This window comes from Haemaphysalis longicornis, unplaced genomic scaffold (assembly GCF_048455015.1).
Source record: "Haemaphysalis longicornis isolate Haplotype H1 unplaced genomic scaffold, Haemaphysalis longicornis Haplotype H1 scaffold_3, whole genome shotgun sequence".
In the NCBI taxonomy this organism is placed as follows: Eukaryota; Metazoa; Arthropoda; class Arachnida; order Ixodida; family Ixodidae; genus Haemaphysalis; species Haemaphysalis longicornis.
The window spans coordinates 153368862-153380783 of NW_027526335.1; the positions used below are offsets into that span (position 1 = coordinate 153368862).

General features: G+C 48.0%; 1 pseudogene; it reads right to left on the reverse strand.

The window, feature by feature from the left end:
* Nucleotides 1-286: 286 nt before the first annotated feature.
* On the reverse strand, nt 287-1999 carry LOC144173468 (very long chain fatty acid elongase AAEL008004 pseudogene; annotated as a pseudogene).
* Nucleotides 2000-11922: the final 9923 nt, after the last annotated feature.

An 11922-nucleotide genomic window follows, 5' to 3' on the forward strand; every position in this document is an offset into this window, starting at 1 on the left:
GCAGGTTGTCATTTAACAACGTATGGGTACGAGCTAGTTGGTACTCCATCTAAACACCGTATAGCGCAGTAGGCAAGACACAGGACGAAGGGGACACGTTTGTTTGTTTATTGTATTGAATTGAGATGTATAAAGTGACATTTTAGAGTCTGTATCTGTTTGCAAGACCTAAAACGTCAAAGGACAGAATGTAATGGGAAGAAAATGTAAAAAAAATGTGACGAAAATGGAAGACTTTTAAGGAGCGAATGTAAAGTCAGGGATAAGGAGTGAAGAAAACGTGGCGCAAACTAGACGGAGACGAAAGAAGCGAGGTAAGACATAAAGGCGCCACTACATATGTGGCGCCTGTATATGTCTTACCTCGTTTCTTTCGTCTACGTCTAGTTTGCACCAGGTTTTCTTCTTCCTTAAAATATGTACCAACTAGTTCAGCAACAAGTTTTGATAAGGAGTGACATTACTATAAGTATTTATCTATTTTAAAAAAGTCCTCCCAAACTTTGCGCCCTCCTTTAGGAGAAATAAATGGCGGTGGCACCCTTGCAAGAAGTCATTGCACGGAGCGTTCTTTATTTTACAAAGACTGACACTTAAAAGGCACGGTAAATGCTTCGGGACACGATGGGGTAAGATCGAGATGATCGGAATCGTAAGAAGCGTGCCAACCTGGGTCCGGTTCGTGTTTATATCCACTCGACCTCGCAGGAAACATAATTGGAGTTTGTGGTAAGGATTATTGCCACTTTTAAGGGGCGCAACATTACAGCCTAGGTCAGCAAGAACGTTTGTTTCGTTTGTTTTAGAAAGTGAAAACCCCTGAGAACGCGGTCGCAGTGCAACGATGCCTAAATCACGGCACGATCGACAGGTGCTCCTCCCCAAGACGTCGTACCACCGCCCTGCGTTTAATCAACCAGTTGCATGCATCTCCGGGTCACAAGGATTGCAAGAGTACGCAGGAAAGCTAGATGCGGCCACAAACACGCCCTTGCTGCATTCGGGATAGTGGATTACTCATCCCCCGTGACGTCCGACCAGGACTACGCTTTTAGGTCTGCAGGGGCCAAGCGCCCTGACAAGTGTGGTACTCACTGGTCTTTAGCTTTTCCTTGAATCCTAGCATCGGGTCTCTTGCCGCTGTTGTAGCTCTTGTTATAAAATCTCGTGAACATAGCAAAAAAGAAAACGGCCTGGGGCAGCAAAATCCAGATGTGAACAGGAGGGTAGCCACATTCGTTGAACAACGGAATCAAAATGTGGCAGAAGAGTATCACGAATTGAGCTAGCTGTAGCTGCGTCAGGTGGCGTTTCCACCACAGATGTTTCTGAACGGCCTGCCCCAGGGACGAGAGGAAGTAGTAGGAGTACATGATCACGTGGACGGAGCCATTTAAAATGAGGCCGAAGGCGGCCTGGCCGTCAGCTCCGAAAGCCAGTCCGAACCACCCGTTGAACACCACCAATACGTGGTGAACCACGTGCAGTGTAGTTATGTGCGAGTCCTTCTTTCGCAGCACGAAGAACACCGTGTCCAGAAAGTCGGCGATGCGTACAAACAGGTACCACCAGGCATATGATAGCATGTTCATGGTCTCCTCATCGCGCGTGCCGAAGTCGACGCCCTGGCAGAAGAAGCTGTAGCGTCCACCAAGGTACGTCTTTGAAGCGAAGCCCGCCACAAAGTAGCAGTTGAGGAGCACCATCGCGGCGTTGTAGAGCAGGATGATCGGCTTGATTCCATCGTAGGGTTTTCTGCTCTCCATAAACCGGGGCCCTCCGATCTTAACGAAGTAGACGTAGATGGACAGGAGCAGCACGAGGAACAACTTGCTTCCCACGAGAGGCCACTCGGCTGTACGGGGATCGCGTATGAAGAGCGCCGACACCGCATCAGCAGCCGTCACCCCGACGCCGCTCGCCGCGCTGGTGGTGTTGGGCTCCATTGCGTGCACGCCTGTTGAATTGCGCTGGAAATTCACTGACTTGCTGAGGTGCTTCCTGGTGTGACTGTGAGCTTTACGTGCTCGCGACACGGCTTTTTTATGCGCGTGTCGTCTGCAGTGCGTGAGAACGCGCTTGCGTCGGTGTTGGTACTCGCGCTTTTTATTTGTGCTCGCCTCTCAAGGGCGGTGTCGGGTAGAATCGGCGTTTTGTAGGGGTCACCAAGCTGGCGTGGGAAGCGTGATCTAGGGACGCAAAATAAAAGGACATTGAACGCACACGTGGTAACCGCCAGTAAATGCCGTGTTTTTTTTTCCTTTAGTGTGCATTTCTCACGTTTGACTTGCCGTGTAGCGCTTACGTTTCCTCGACACAGTTGCTGTTCCCACAGCCTTCAAGTTGCTTAAGCACTTCTTTGCCCCTTGTCGTGTTGATCGAAAGGGGACACAGGCGCTCTCGGTAGCATGCGCCAATAGCCGAATGGTTTACTAATTCCGTGCGTTGAGTGACGTCAGACAATGATATTTCTGTGGGTTCGTATTGTTGAGTGGACCCTGAGTTGGCTTTGTTTGCATTCCGCTAACGCGTGCTCCAATTTCAGAGCCTCTTGGTTCGCTGGGGTACATAATTCGCTCCATTGGATTGCCGCGCTGTCCCTAACTGGACAAATCTCACCGCATCATCTTCGTGAGGCGAGAATGTTCAGATGTTGTACGCATATTCCCATGTCTAGGCGTGGAGCTACACCGCAGAAGAAATAGCAATTTTTGTTGTGGATACCGCTAAATATTACAGAAAACGTGAAGTATTTTCTGTTTGGCTAGTAAGACTCATATTAAAGTTAGCAGTTCAGGGAGGCAATAACACAAGTCCAAGCATTTGTCCATCAGTTATTTTTTTGTCATCGTTCAAGTTGTTGTTTAAGTGAACTTTATTGACACACAAAAGCAAAGAAAAAAAGCCCCAAAGTCCGAGGTTCTGCAAGGAAAAAAATATCTATACAGACGGGAGAACCTGGTGAACGTAAGCCACCAAAGCTCGCCAGAAGGCCACTCAGTCTCTTCCCTCCGGCTGCGCGAGCCAGTCTTGGAGAGAAGCAGGAGTAGCTGAAAGGGATTTCCGATGAATTGCGAGCGATAGTTGCGAAGCAGAACAGTCCCAAAGAACATGCAGCGTATTGAGAAAGCCAGAACACTTAGAGCACCGTGCAGGGCTGCGATGGCCTTCTAGTCGATGTAGTATGTGTGGGGTTGGAGGGCTGTTCGTTTGCGCTTGCCGCATAAGACAAGCATCTGCCCGGGGTAACAGGTGAGAGGGAAACGGAAGAGTCTGCCTATCCCTGACTAACTGTTGCACAGTCTGGCGTCGATGGAGACGGGCTTGTCGCGGCTGCGTGGGGGGTGGAAAGGGGTTAGACAGGGCGTCTCCTAGTCTCCCGGTTGGGACGGAGCACGTGAGAGCTCATGCGCCAGCTCGTTGCCCGGAACACCTGTGTGACCAGCACGTAGCTAGTACCAGTATGTTTGGCCAGATGAGTGGGGAGTGTACGCAGCATATTGATGGGGAGCTTCGGCTCCTGGAACAAGCGGAGAGCATCCTCGTCTCCACTTTCACGCCTCCAACTATTTTAAAGGGATCCTAAGGACCCTTTTTTCAACTTTTTCCGAAATTTTAAAAGCTTTTAGAACGCAGTCAGCCAGCAGTTTCTGCACTTAAATTAGGGGGTGTCAAAGTACCTCAGCCAAAAATTTCTGCTCCATGCCCAACCGATAACTTAGAAACCTGCTCAAAAATGTTTCTCTCTTCTGTGGTCGTGGCCTCCTTTGACCGCTGGAATTAAGTCATTGCAGCAGTGTAGCGGCTATCGGCCGGCTTTCTTGTAGTTGCAGGAATGAACGCAGTTTGTAGCTACTTTAAAAGGAAAGCTACAAAAGCGAAGCAGAAAGGGAAGGAGTATCTGTTGCGACGAGGAAATCACGCAGTGCTTCCCCGTGCTGGTGGTAACTATAGCATTCGCAGTGCTTTCAGACGCAAAGGAAGGAGTGAAAGCTGTTAACGGAAGTGTTGCAGACTAGGTATTGTCACGAAGCCAGAGACGACGCAGTTGTCTTCAAGGAAAACAAGTTTATTGGAGCGAACTTGTGCTCCCCTAACAACTCAAATAATACACACGCCGCGAAGCAGCAGCCAACAAAGTGACGTGCTCAGGCGAGCATCGGTGAGTCGAATGCCGCGGCGTCTGCTCTGCGGTCTCCGCGCGAGGGCTTCTCGAACTGTCGAATTGCACCCAGAACACTGTAGATCATGGTAGATTATTCTAGGTTAGTTCGCGACACTCTCTCTATCAAAGGCGATCACACGTGCTGCATAAAGAATAGAACATGCGCTTCACTTGGCCCACGGATAACACAGGTAACAAGCCCGGCGCAGCGAGTCGGCAAAACAAAACGTAAACACAGAATCCCAAAACCTGGTTCGTGGCAATATTAATCAAGCCTGCAGAAGCGTAAGCGTGGGACACATGAGGGGCGTAGTTGAAGCTGTGATCTGCGAGCCAGTATTTGCTAAAAGCTCACAAAATCATTTATAATTATCTTAATTCCTCCGCTGAGATCAAGTCAATAAAATTTATTTGGTAACCTCAAAGAGAGAGAGAGAGAGAGTGAGTGAGTGAGTGAGTGAGTGAGTGAGTGAGTGAGTGAGTGAGTGAGTGAGTGAGTGAGTGAGTGAGTGAGTGTGTGCGTGTGTGTGTGCGTGTGCGTGTGCGTGTGTGCGCGTGTGCGCGCGTGTGCGCGTGTGCGCGTGCGCGTGTGTGCGTGTGTGCGTGTGTGCGTGTGTGTGTGTGTGTGTGTGTATGTGTGTGTGTGTGTGTGTGTGTGTGAGAGAGAGAGAGAGAGAGAGAGAGAGAGAGAGAGAGAGAGAGAGAGAGAGAGAGAGAGAGAGAGAGAGAGAGAGAGAGAGAGAGAGAGAGAGAGTAAACATCTTTATGAACTTTTTCAGTTTACATGCCACACCACTGTTCCCCCTTGACTTAACCGGCCATTATAAAGGCAAAGTTATTTGCCGCGTAGTTTGGGTGGCGAAATGTCCCGACTGCTGTTGTGCTGTCTGCTATTCGCAGTAGTCACTGCTCTTTTCATACGCAGTTTGAAGTCTACGCCTTTCAAACTCCAACAGCACCAAACAAACTCTTACGCTCATAGGGTGCTGGTGCAGTGAGGCATAGTCACGTCTAGTGGCAAAAAAACATTACAGTTAAATCTGGATATACCGAAGTTGACAAAAATTCTCATTTTTTGTGTTACATCCAGGTTTTTGTTACGTGCAGATTTCGAGTTAAAGCTCGTGGGAATGGAGCAGAACCGAAACCAATATTCTATTCATCAGTGATGCTGAACTCAACCTTGTTCAAGGATATATTTCCCACTGAAAAACTGCATGATTTGTGCTTGCTGCTACTACAGGGCCCCTAAATTCGCAAACGTAACTAAGTATCATTTTTACTTTTTGATTCTTTTCGGTGCCTTAACGCGTTTCAAGAACCAAACAAATGCTGAAAGGGCGCCTTTTCGCGAACTTCATGGTCTTTTGTGCCGTCAAAATTGTTGAAGGTATGCTAGCTGGGACACTGCAGCGGGCGGTGACGTTCTTCTTTCTCGCCGGCGGAGACGGAATTTCAAATTGCGGGCATGTCTTGAAAAGACAAATCTTTTCGCATTCAGGCAGCAGAAATCATCCCCGAACCCATACCATAGATATCCCCTGCGATACATATGTGGTGCTGGCTGGGAACATCTTTCCCTCTCACACTCACTCACTCACTCACTCACCATAGATATCAGCCTATCGGGGGACACACGCGCCTACACGCTTAGAGGCACGCCTAGCACCTAACCGACACCGCACTCACACGTAGAAACGCACGAGAGATTGCGGTGCGGGGGAAATTTGTGAAATTAGTGCATTTCGCCAGCCGGTTTTTCAGGAAAAAGGCAAGAAACCATGCCTCGTCAGCGTACCTAATTCGTTGCATCCAGGTTAACCATCGCAACTCCTTCGTCAAATAGAGGTTGCAAACACACGGGCTTCAATGAAGGCGGAAATGGGGAATTGAAAAAATTCGTTAAATACCGAAATTCGTTACATAGAGGCCCGTTACATCTTGGGTAAACTCTATATGGTATTTCTTTATGTTCTTCCAAAAGCACGTAATCACTTATTTTATTAGTGACGCAGTACATTCGGAATAGCTCATCAGTGTTCAATAGCATAGCGGATTTTCTCATCATCATCATCACCACTACCACGCGCGTCATCAGCACCACCGCAATCGTAATCATCATCTCATAATTCATTTTTTTTTATTTTTGTGGCGTTTTCTTCTTCCCGCGCTTCTCTCAGCTGTTAAAGCGAAGCTTTTGTTACCCCGCTGATGTCATTGTATGCCAATACGGCCTGGAGGAAACCCAACTCTGACGATGATGATGAATGATCCTGGGTGAAGAGAAAAAAATATTGGCCGCGTATCTGCTCCTTTTGTTGTAAATGTCGACAAAAGACGATAGTATTTGTCGACTTTTGCCTAGTGAATGCCTCCCTTCGCTTTCCCGCTCACCTCTTATGTTGTTCCTCTTGCGTCGCGCTCGTGCCAAGGTAAAGACGCGAAAGGCTTCCTTAAATCATTTTAAATTTACCGCGCTCCACCGCTCCAGGCCGTGTGTCTCGATGCCAACGCTGCCGTACGACGGAGACGCGCGTGAATCAAGGTGCCCTACTTCAAGGTGCATAGAACCACGTTGCCCTACTCCACGTGCGTTCCAAGCAGAACGCGCAACCTAGGAACCTTTCGTAACTGTTGCCGGTTGATTTCTTAAAATGGCGCCAGAAGCTATAGTGGCCTGGGTGACAGCAGGCGACGGCGGAGTGAATTCTTTTTTTCTGCAGTTGATGAAGTATTCAATTCGAAAAAAAATCAAGCATCTATGATTTTTTATAAAGAAACACTGAAAATATCACTTCTGTATTAATTTATTGTCTTAGGTTTGCGTAATGTCTTGTTCTTCTTCAACAATGTTCACTAGTATGAACATTACAACGGACATATACGGGTAGATTTAGCTGTGACTGTATAAGACTATTGCGCAGGCATTGTGTTACCTTGGCCGGGTGGCTGAATCGAGTCACAGACCGACAGAAAGGCAAACAAACAGACATACAGACAGAGCAAAATTTCTGGGTTTAAGTATCCCGAGAAAGCCTATCTCTCTAAAACGCTTCCAGTGAGCGAAATGATACCTGGCGTCTATCCGATTGCCCCATGAAGCCGGCGTCTATCGGTCTGCTCCATTTTGTCATGGCCGAAGTGGACGCCAAGCCACAGGTACTGATTCGCGCCGTACACTAACAGCCCGAACTATGGAGTGCACACCTGAGGGTTGCTGTGGGTTTTCTAGAAAAGGGGTGCGTACTTCCGCAGTATTACATACTCGCAGTGTGGGATTGGCCAACCAAAGAATCCATCATGTTAAAGCTTCGCCTTCAAACATCGTCGTCGTTAGACTTACGGGAGCATGATTTTTCTTAAAATGGCCACAGTATGTTATCTACTGAAAGCAATGAGAAAACGTGATGTTAACGAGACGGGGACGCACAAGACAGGAAACGACACACACAGGCGCCAAATTCCTACTATTTAATCATAGGAAACTACGCTAATTTATACATGACGTCTCAACAATACCAACAACGACAACAAAAAGGAAACCAACCAAGGTATAATCAGACAAACCAGGCTGAAAGGGTGTGACAGCGGCTTGCACGCACAAGTACAACATTGCTGATAGTATAAAAACATCTGCACCGGCTTGAAGAGAACAATCAAGGCAGACCTAAGAACCGCGCAGGTATTCTAGGAGCAAACCCAACCGCCCTGATCGTTCTGCCATCCCAGCTTCGGTGTTAATAGTGAGGCTCGCCTTGTTCGTCTTTTGTTGCTGGTTTTGGGGTGGTGCATGCTACGAGTTTCTCTACCTATGTGGCCGTACTCGCCGCAAGTATCGCATTCCGCGCGCCGTCGCCCGCTGTCTCGACGGCCGGCGTTTAGCTGCATTTTTTTGCTCTGTAGTTCCATTGTGGCTCCCAAAAGGAGTTCTACCTTCTCTAACCGCGACCGTAGTTCCACCGTTTCACGCTCGGTATCCCGATCGCCCCGAATCGCTGTGTGACTGCTGTTTACAGCCCGCTCATTTCTTTCACCCCGCACGGCCACTGTAATTCATTGATTGATTGTAGGGGTTTAACGCGCCGACGCAACGCAGGCGATGAGGCGCGCCGCAGTGGAGGGCTCCGGATTAATTTTGACCACCTGGGGATCTTTAACGTGCGCCGAAATCTCGTACACACGGGCGTTTTTGCTTTTCGCCTCCATCAGAAAAGCGGCCGCCGCGGCCGGGAATCGAACCCGCGACCTCGTGCTCAGCAGCGCAACGCCTTAGCCACTGAGCAACCGCGGCGGGTGCACGGCCACTGTAAAGAACATTTATGGGTGAATGGGATGGTAGAGGATGGGAAGTGTCTTTAGGAGTGTCGTCTGTGTGGACAGGTAAGGAGAGCAAAGAACAGAAGGGAAATTGATGGTTTGTATAAAACGGGCACAGATGATTTGAAACGTAACAGATACGTAGTATTAGTAGGAAAATGGATGTCCATATTGAGGAACCGCACAGCAACCGAGAGTATAACGGAAATCTAATGCTAGATACGCGTGAGCAACCGAACCTGATCATAGTAAACAGGGAGAGAAAACACCAGAGTAAAATCACGTGGGAATATGGTAGGAGACAGTCGAGTATCGACTACTGCCTCCTCCCAAAAGGAGCTTATGAATGGTTGGATGACATGAGCATAGATGAAAAAACGTCACAGCCTGGGCAATGATCAAGAACGTACCGGTAAAACAAAAAGTAAATGGAGCATGGGTTTGAGATTTTCAGGGGATTTCTCCCCCATGTGCCTGGCCAGCATCCTCATAGTGAATTCACAAGAAAGTCATTCTAAAACAGAATGCGGCCGCATGTACTCTATTTACGCTGGCGGCGGCGTAAAAAAGCAATTATTCTAATTTCACGAAGCTGTGCTGCGCTAATTTTTCTTGCACCTGTACATTCGTGAATATTGGTTAGGTGGAAAACGCCAAACGGGACCGATCGGGGCAGTACCAATATTTAGGCAGCAAAGAAATTGCGGCTATAGCAAGAAGCATAAAGGCTGACATGGTAGGAAATCCTTGTAAAGATTGAGGGTATGGCAGGATCATTGAAAATATACAGGGAAAAATAGTGAAGGCAGAGAGGGCACATCGATGGAGGAGATAGGCAAATTCAAGAACCTGGTGGAACTCAGAAACCGAGGAGGCTATAGAGAGGCGTAAACAGGCGTCCAGAAAGAACATGCGGGCAACGAGGGTGGGGGTGCAGAACGAAGAGCTAGACCTAAAATGGGAGCAATGTAGGCAGAGCAAAGTGGAATTGCAGCGACTAATGCAGGCGAAAATAACGAGTGAAAGGGAACGATTGATGGCGGAAACACGAGGGAGGGATAGAGGCGCATCGAAAAAGATTTGGTGCCATGTGCGGGCATCAGGGATATCCACAGAAACCACCGAACGTGGTATATAAAAACGAAAAAGGGACGGTGCTCAAGGAAGAGCAGCCAGTGGCACACCTTATCAAGGAAAATTCTGGAAGGCGGATAGCCCGGCCTCTCATCGCAGTGGGAAACCGGATAGCGTGGAAGTACAGGTAGACAAGCTTGATTAAAAAAAACGGTTTGGATAAGGTTCGAGGCGTTGGTTGCCAAAGCCTTTTCACACTGCGGTCGACAAAGCGGAGAGCTTCTTTCTACTACAAGTACAGGAAATTTTGCTACGGAGTTTTACAGATGTGGAAGCTGCCCGCTGTAACATTATGGGGAGTAACTTTTCCCTACTGAGACATATTTTGTTTATAATTCTGTCACGATTTGGTTTTTGCTGTGTTTGGCACTCATGATGACCTGTTGCTCTTTGAGAAAAAATTCTTTTGTGCCATGTTTCTAGTTGCTTTTTTAATGGCCTGGCTGTTGAGAAAGATTGCTATGAAGTGACTTCTGCCGTAAAGTGAACCTACAGAAGGTGCGGTCATAATGCGCTTGCTGTCTTTTTCTCACCATTTCGGTATGAACGTTTTCAGCATGGAATTTGGAGAAGATTGGGTCCACCTTCGGGGCATTGAGGAAGTCCTGGCGCCTCTTCTACGCCATCGCAGTTCCAATCATCTTGCTTCCGGTGGCAACAGGCATAGGAGGGAAGGTATGCTGTTATTTTTGCTAATGACGTTTAATAACTCCAAGGCCGTGTATGCCCTGCGAGCCAGAAAAATGCGGCATTGTTGACCGTCCAAAGCGGATGGTACCAGAACAAAAGGCGGGGAGAAGCGCATAGGGGAAAAATGTGACCTCACGTGCGGAGACGAGATGCATCCCAGCCACGGAGAATGACGACTCTTGAGAAGTACTGGTGTAAAGTGAAGAGGACTGTGCTTGTATGTCACTAAACAAAACAAAGGACCACGACATTATACCTGACTAAGGTACAAAGCTGGGCCAATTGGTTCCTACTTTTTACGTGGGAACCAGTGTTAGGACTCTACACAAGGAGAGAAGACAGACATGGACGGCACTGGACTTATAACTGATGTATTTGAAATGAACTCCCCTGGCTAAATACAAATTTCCGTCGCTTTCGCATTCGCAGTAAACCACACTGTACGCAACAAGGAGGCAAGTAAGGCACAAAGACCAATCTCACACGTGTTGCAGCCCGCTAAAAAAGCTATTTATTGTTCTGTGATTACCACAGAGGGTTCAGTGACACATTTGTAACCGTGTTTATATATCAAGAAGGCTTCCATAATCTCTCGAAAAACAATTAGACACCTTTCTCGAAAAAAATCTCTCGATAAAAAAAATTCGATATCCTCTCGAAAAAGTGTACATGAATTTCAAACCACGCGCCATCAGCCGCAAAGGGTTCGCACAACATCCGACAGATGGCGACGAGTGTACTGGCCAGTAGGAAGCCGCAGTGAAACATGCCTCTCGCGAGGGGCACGATCAAATGCAGAGCATTTCCGGGGGCGCACGACGTTAAGTAGTTTGCGTTACGTTAATGTTGTTGCACTTGTGGCAACTGCTGACGAGAGAGCGCTCTTCAGCAGTAATTTGAATGAGTCAACGATATAAGGCGCGTATATAGCGTCCGATTATGCGTCAGCTTTGTGGCGCAGTGGTTACAGCACAATGTACATAGCGTTCCTCCCGCAGGGTCGGGGGATCGAAACCTGGCGTCTGATAGGATTTTCTTTTTATATAGTAGGGACAACGACGGTGCGGACTACGGACGCCAACGCGAGTGACATCGTGAGTTACTGAAATGCTCTGCATTTGAAAAGCAGATTAAGATGTTCACAAAAATACCGCAGTACGCACGATTGGGATTACAATGGAATTGATCAACAAATTAACGTCAATGAATAATGGAAACTAGTGGCAACATCAGGACAAGGGTATGGAATGAGACAATATCGAAGACGTGGTAAATGGGCCGAGTAAGCCTAATTTGCAAAGGCAAAGGAGAAAAGACTACACCGAGCCCGTCACGTCAGTGCTCTACAGGGTAGGATTGCAGGCGTTGATAAATGGAGCGTTGATAGGAGAATCAGGGTGCGCTGGGCTGGTAGGCGAATAGTGAATTATTTCCAGAGGCATGCTGCCTGATGGAGAGATATGCTGCCTGATGGATAAAGGTCGCTTTCAATCTCATTTGGCGGGGCATCAGCGGAAACATTGACACTGAACAAGAGCTTGGCGAGCATGTTTCGGAGTTTCACATGTACAAAAATGGGGCACGAAAAAGCTGCCACACGCGAGCCGTGGGAAGCT